Source organism: Meleagris gallopavo, chromosome 3 (assembly GCF_000146605.3).
Source record: "Meleagris gallopavo isolate NT-WF06-2002-E0010 breed Aviagen turkey brand Nicholas breeding stock chromosome 3, Turkey_5.1, whole genome shotgun sequence".
Lineage (NCBI taxonomy): Eukaryota > Metazoa > Chordata > Aves > Galliformes > Phasianidae > Meleagris > Meleagris gallopavo.
In genome coordinates, this window is record NC_015013.2 from 33,039,839 (window position 1) to 33,046,702 (window position 6,864).

Sequence of the window (6,864 nt, forward strand, 5' to 3'; positions counted from 1 at the left end):
GCATCCACGTCTGTGACTTAAGGCACCAAAGAGGCAAGCTGCTTCTCTGGGTGTGTGGTTCTCAGTGGGTTCCTATTTACTTCAGTGAGCGCCCCAACTTCTGCAATTCACAACTCAGGATTCCTTTTCCTCTCAGCTAGGTCAGCTCCTCAGGTATGTGACAGAAGAGTGATGTGGGCCTGTGCAGCTGTGCAAGCACTGCTCCCAGCAGAGCCTGCTCAGCACCTGCATCCACAGCCACCTGCAGAGGACATGGTTTAGTACTCTCAGCACTAAGCTGCAGCTAACTGAGCAGATGCAGAACTGGTAGCTCACTGCAGACTGTTCTTAATTTGGTGGGTTTCTTCTCTTGTGGCTTTTTTGGGGTTTTTTGGTCTGTTTTGTGATTTTGGAGTTTACATTAGGTTTCAAAAAGCCAGGTCTTCTGTTTGATAGCAAGTCAAACATTTTTAGCAGCTATCGTGCCACCTTCATCTTGAATCCAAAATTGTCAACAGGGTGGTTTTTAAGGCTGGAATTCCTGCATGGTGCCTTTAGGGGCTCATCTTATGACATTGGGTGGGTGACGTTTGAGTTTCTCTTGCTGGAGAAAGAGAAAGAAAGAACCTCATTCTATGTCCAGTGATCTAATGGCTTTTCCTGTGAAAATCAGACATGCCAGCCCACAACCAGCCCCTTTCTTACTCTGTGTTTGCTCTTCTGAGCAAGGACTTGTTCCAGGAGCTCTGGCACCTCTGCACAGTGTGCCAGTTAGTTGACAGGTGCATGCTGAAGTCACATCATTGTGTGTTTGCTGGAGTAGGACCTGATTCTCTTGGGTTCTTGGTGGTCATGGACACAGATGTATGAACTGTCAAGTGATTTTTTTTTTTTTTTCCTATTCGCAAGCAGTGTGGAACGGCAGAAGTCCATTAATGCCTAACACAATGGTCAGCAGCAGCTGAGCTTTTGAAATATCATAAAATACAAAGAATTTACCTAAGTAGAGCAAGTAAGGTGTTTAAACTCTGATAAATTCTGATCTCCTACAACATTGGTCTCAGCTCCTTAGTGCTTGGCAAACCACTCCCCAAGGGAAGCTATCAAACAACAGGAGCATTATCCCCACACAGAACAAAGATGTTCCAAACTCACATTGAACTCAAAGCAGTTGGTTTGAAGTACCAGATCTGCACCAGTTCTTAAATGTCTGAAATGCTTGTGCTGATTTCAGTCAATGTTCATATTTTACAGTGAAAGTATGTAGTTTAGTAATTCAATACAGGATTCTTTAATGTTAATAATAATTTTAATAACAGAATTGTTGAAGGACTGAACTTTTTGATGTCAAAAGGGAATAAAATCTGACATTCTAAATCAGTTCTATGCAGATGGGCAAAAACTTTGGTTTGGTCTGGAAGCATTATGTATAGCTTACATTATCTTCTAACCAATGTGCCTACGAATTTGAATGTAGTGTACTTACTCAGGTGCCCGTATTTTCTTGCTCATGTAAGTAACTCATCTATTTAAAAAATAAAATAAAATCATAGCTTAAGTAATAGCCCCCCACATTTAGTATGTGCACAATGGATTGAAATTGCTTCCTTAAAGCCTCAAGGAAGAACAGTCCTTGTGTGAGATGCTTTATGAAGAAAGCATGGGGGAAGCTGACCTGGCTGAGCAGTGGCAGAAGTTCCATTTGGTGGTGTGGATTGTCCCAGCCTTAGGAGGAGTGAGGAGGTTCTGCGATGTCTGCTGTGGCTGCTGCCATTTAAGTGCGTGGGGCTCAGAATCAGACAGTAGGAAAGCAGATCCGGCTAATTTAAATCATACAACTCAACCACAGTTTCCACTTAAGCACTTCTTCCTTGGTTTCTTTCTTTAAATGTAGAAATTAGCAGTCACTGGAATTAACAGCCTTCACATGAAGCTGTTACAAACTCATTAAATATATTTACATCCAAAGTAGATGCATTTAAAGAAAAGGTTTTTTGCATGACAGGAGGAAACGCGCTGAATTACTCGGGTCGCATTTCCCACTTCTGCTGATTTTACAGACGTAGGCACTGTGGCTTCAGCACACGCAGTGTTGACAACGTTCCTGATTGCTTGTGAGAACTGTTCTCGTGCACGTTGCTTCCCTGAGCCCCAGCCCTACTTAAAACAGATGCGCTGCTCTGGCTGATAGCAATTCCAATCACACTGTAAAAGTAGTATGGAAGAACTGTTCAGAAAAAGATGCTTGTGCTGTAATTAACAGTTGCTTACTGTGTCTCTAGGCACAAAAACCTATCATCTGTCATTAGCAGATGGTTCTTTTCATGGTTAACAAAAGGGAGCACTCTGTATGCACGGTTTGCTTCTGTATCCAGCATTCCCTGCTAGGGAGTCTGAGGGCAACGGTGCACGACTATTAGAATCCTACAGAGCTCAGGAGGAGCTGAACAATGTAAAACTTAAAACTCCCCAACTCCAACGTCTGTTCCCCAACCAGTAGCAGCAATAATGTGGGAACCATTCTCAAAAGATGGAGGTAGGACTATATGCATAACAGTAAGACGATGCAAAAATAAAAGCATTAGCACTCTGGTGTACAACAGCAGAGGTTACAGAAGCAAATGGCTTCTGAAGCACTGAAATCAGGAAGGCAGAATATTACTGTAAAAAGCTAGAGAAAGTCCTAGCAACATGCCCCAAAATCTCCACTGAGAAGGCCAAGAGGCAGCCATAAAGGAGGAACAGAGCACAAGTCTCAGAGCTGCCCTACTGAACACATTTCTCACCAGGCCCTACTGCCTCTCCATCCACCCACCTTTGAATAAAGGCCATGGAAGGAGCACATCTCCAGCGAAGCTCTTCCTCCATGGCACTGCTGGTGCCAGGACAGGAGAAGCGAGGGCAGCAGCTGGCCCTGAGCACTGCTAAAGGCAGCTGAGGCTCCTGGCTCAGAGTGCTGGAGTTTGGCACTTCATTCTGAGCAAGATTCTTGAGACAAGGAGCTGAAGAGCCATGGAAAATGACTCTTTCCCCCAGTGCTGCTTCTTAGGCTATTTAAGTCTTAACTATGCTTTGAATAACTGAGGAGTACACAAAATAAATAAAAGATGCTGATCTGAGCTGGCTGATGGAGACAGATGCTGGATATACATGTTTTTCTACATTACTCTCTCAACGTTTTAACCTTACTCTATGGCAAACAGTGCTTCCCTGTGCATAGCTGTTCTGTCCTGGTGGTATACACAGGAGGAGTTTGGGAATCCAGATAACGGAGAAGAGATTTTAAAGTGCCCTCCCTGAACATAAAGGATAGATGGGAGCTTATTTTCCTGCCTCTGGCAGACAGAAGTTTAGAATAATATACAGTGATTACTATAATAATATAATACAAGCTCTGGCTTCTGGGGAGGGTGTTCATGAGAAAGCACTAGTTTTCTAAATCTCTTTATCTGAAAGGTATTTTGTGCAAATTTGGCTTGAAGCACCTGTCACCCATCAGCTGTTCACGTATCTCCTTTAAGAATTTTATCATTAAAAGTTACCCTATAGTTCTTAAGAGTTAAAAGATTGAAGTCACTTATCACATCTGAAAACAGAAAACCCTGAAATTCTGACATTACTGTTTCATCCTTTCCACGTAACTGTACTGCAGAATTCACACCTTAGCCTCAAATCTAAAGCAGGAGGCTGCAAGTCTGTCATTAGCACAGCTACTGTACTTCTGTTCCTCGTAATGAGTCTGTACTTCAGCTGGATTTTTTGGCACTTTGGCAAGAAAGCTCTGGACAGCTGCAAGAGACCTGCTCGATCTGTTTCTGTTTTCTTCTTTGTATCAGTTTTCCACCTGTGAAACCCAAAATCCCACCACCAAGTGCAGCTGCAATTCCTGCCACTTTGAAGCCTGCAAGGAGACCAATAGGACCCCCCACCACTCCTCCAATGACTGCACCTGCCACGGGCAGAGCTGCCAGCTTGTATTTTGCAGCCTAGAAGGAGAAAAAAAAGAAAAAGGGTTAGAACCCTTTCCTGTTGTGAGGTGTGTTTTTCCTCTCATTGCTCTTGGCAATGATTTGAATGCTCAGCAATAAATACACTTGACAAATCAGTATTAGGAAAAAAGATGCTCTACTACCCACATGTATGAATCCCAAACAATTAAAAACTGAGCTCTCTCACGTATGCAGCTTGGAGCCAGATCTTCTACATGCTACTGGCTGACTTTACACACTATTTATGACCTTGTCTCCATCACTAAATCAAGCGAGAAACAGAAAATGCTCAGACTTCAATAGCGTGCCTGAATGCAGACTTGTGGCATATTAGCAGCTCTCACTGACATCACGGCCATTGGAGCTGCATGTCCCCACTGCTCTGCTGTTTCACACTCATCTGATTCCTGTGAGCCAATCGCTGAATGCTCACATCTTTGCAGGTACACCGAAGTAGCATTAAAGTATCACATAATGTGATTTGAAGAAAAAAAAAAAGTATTTTCTAGTAGCCTGGGTGCGATAGAAAATTACAAGAGAGATTGATTTTTTTCCCCCTGCTACCTGTGGGTCATTTCTTCCTTATTTCCTTAATTGCTGGCTCCCTCAGCATTAAAGACGGCGGATCAATGGGGTTAATACAGAGGTTGCTGGGAAGCAGAGTACCATTGATCCAGCAGCAGGAGCAGATCCCTACCTTCGCCAGGTTTTTGGTTCCCTCCTCTGTATTCGCAGCAGCACTGTTGACGTGGTCTTCAATCCTGTCAATCTTCTCCTGCTGAGACTAGATGCAAAGGAATTATGAGTGAGGAAACCTGCTGGGAAGCAGCGGTGAGCCAATACACACCATTTTAATGCCTGTAATCAGGGCCCCACAGCTGCTTTCATCTGCCACACACTGCAGCCATGCAGCCTTAATGGCAGTTCATTAATAGGATCTGATAAACTGCGCTGAAATTACAAACTTATTTAAAAAAAAGCTTCACTGTCAAATAATAATATGGTGGGAATATTACACAACGTGTTGCTACTGTTAGAGAAAACAACCCATAACATATGATTTCTAAATCTTCTCTGTGAATAGATGAGCTTGCCCTTCAAAGGGGAAAACAATCCAAACTAGCATTTCTGTTTCCTGCTGAGCTTCATGTTCAAAAAAAGGTCTATAAAAAGCATTTATCAGTACCAACTGCAACATACAAAGTTGTGCCAAGAAATCTACATAGAAGTACTTAATTAGGATATTATAAAACACTGACTAGCCTGGTCTGGTATTAAATGTGGAGGTTGGTGGCCCTGCCTGTGGCGGGGGGGATGGAGATTCATGATCCTTGAGGTCCCTTCTAACCTGGACCATTCTGTGATTCTGACTGTGATTTTCACTTTACAAATACAACAGTGACTACTGAAATACACTTGCTACTGCTTTACCTTTCATTGTTCTCTGATTTAAAAGATTTAAAAGAAGTATTCCATCCTTCCTCAAAATGCAGTAAGATTCCCCTGCAGTCTCTCAGAGAACACTGGAGCAGCAGACAGAGAGGACAGAGAGAGGGTTTTGTGGGTTTGTTCTTATTGATCTCTATGGTACTGAGGCTATTTCATGCCTCAGATGGCTGGCGGTCTCCTTAAATACAAGGCAGTCACAACTTTGTCTTCTTTCAAACTCAGAAAATGCTGAGTCCAGCTGTGGTATCTTCATCTACCATCTATCGAAGACCACTGAACGCTTCTGACTCTTGTCTAATGTCTAATAATGGTTATATGTAAAATCCAGTCCTGGGAACAGGAACCCCTCCTTTCTAAAGTCCCTTTCCAGCCCAACAAATCTCAGTGAAGCACCACAGAGTCTAGAGAAAGAACAAAAGCTTTTTCATCTATCCCAAGCAGCCCAATAGCAAGGGGATCAGATTAAACAATCCTTGTGGCAGTTGAGAATGGTGGGTTTAAACTCCCAGTGGCAAAGGAAGAATTAAACACTTGGAACTAAGCGTGGTTGATAAAAGATGCCACATTTATAAGTAAAGAAAGAGCATGATGGAAGTGAGGGAAGTTCAGACTCTTCCTAGTACCCCTGATTAAGAGATTAAAGTACTTGAAAGATGTCCAACCTGTGCAGTGAAGTCTATAGCCACTGTTACCCTTGGAAACTATATGAATGAATGGGACCTGGCTACAAGTCTGATGTCAGCACTGCAGAGCTGCTTCTAAAGTTCCTCAGGTGGCAAAGGGCATTGGCTACAACATCAGGAGTTGCTTAGGAGCAACTACCAGCACTGGCGCTGAAATGAAAGAATACTGCCTCCTCAGAAATCTACTTTGCCAGGACCTGAACTAACTGGAACAGTCAAGAGGAACGAACAACAGTCCTCTTCTTGAAAACCAGAAGAAAACTTTCTGATTTAGTGCTAGATAATTCAATATAAATGTAATAATGATATCCATCACCCATGACTTTGGAAAGTATCAAATGTACAAATTATCTGAAACTAAAGGAGTATTTACCATAGGTGCCATGTAGCAAAGTCAGGACTTTTACCTGGGCATCTTGGCTAACTGTGGGGAAATACAATGCCTCTATTCAGTGGGGGACATCTTCCTGAAGTTCCCAACAGTACCTATAATTTCATAACCTTAATTTATTTAGCACCGGACTAAATAAATTCTGTTAATGTGATTCTGCTATTCTGATGTTATTAAGTGGCAACTAGCTCAGTCTGCACTCAGATTACAGACAGGAGAACTGCTCTCCTTTTTTCCCCAACCGGCTGTTATCCCCACTCACCCTCATTTTTGAAAGCTTCTAATACGGAATGCAGAATTCATACTTACACTGACTAACACAGAAAAGTCAGTCACCAACTGGCTAAGCTGAATCAAATCCTGAAAAAAAAAA

General features: G+C 42.6%; 1 long non-coding RNA gene across 1 annotated transcript; it reads right to left on the reverse strand.

Annotated features, from left to right (window-relative positions):
- Positions 1–1,243: 1,243 nt before the first annotated feature.
- On the reverse strand, positions 1,244–6,858 carry LOC109366688. Its single transcript, XR_002113196.2, has 3 exons — positions 6,801–6,858; positions 4,666–4,752; positions 1,244–3,965 (listed from the first exon to the last, which is right to left on the reverse strand). It is a non-coding gene; the product is annotated as an uncharacterized LOC109366688 (long non-coding RNA).
- Between the last annotated feature and the right edge of the window lie 6 nt (positions 6,859–6,864).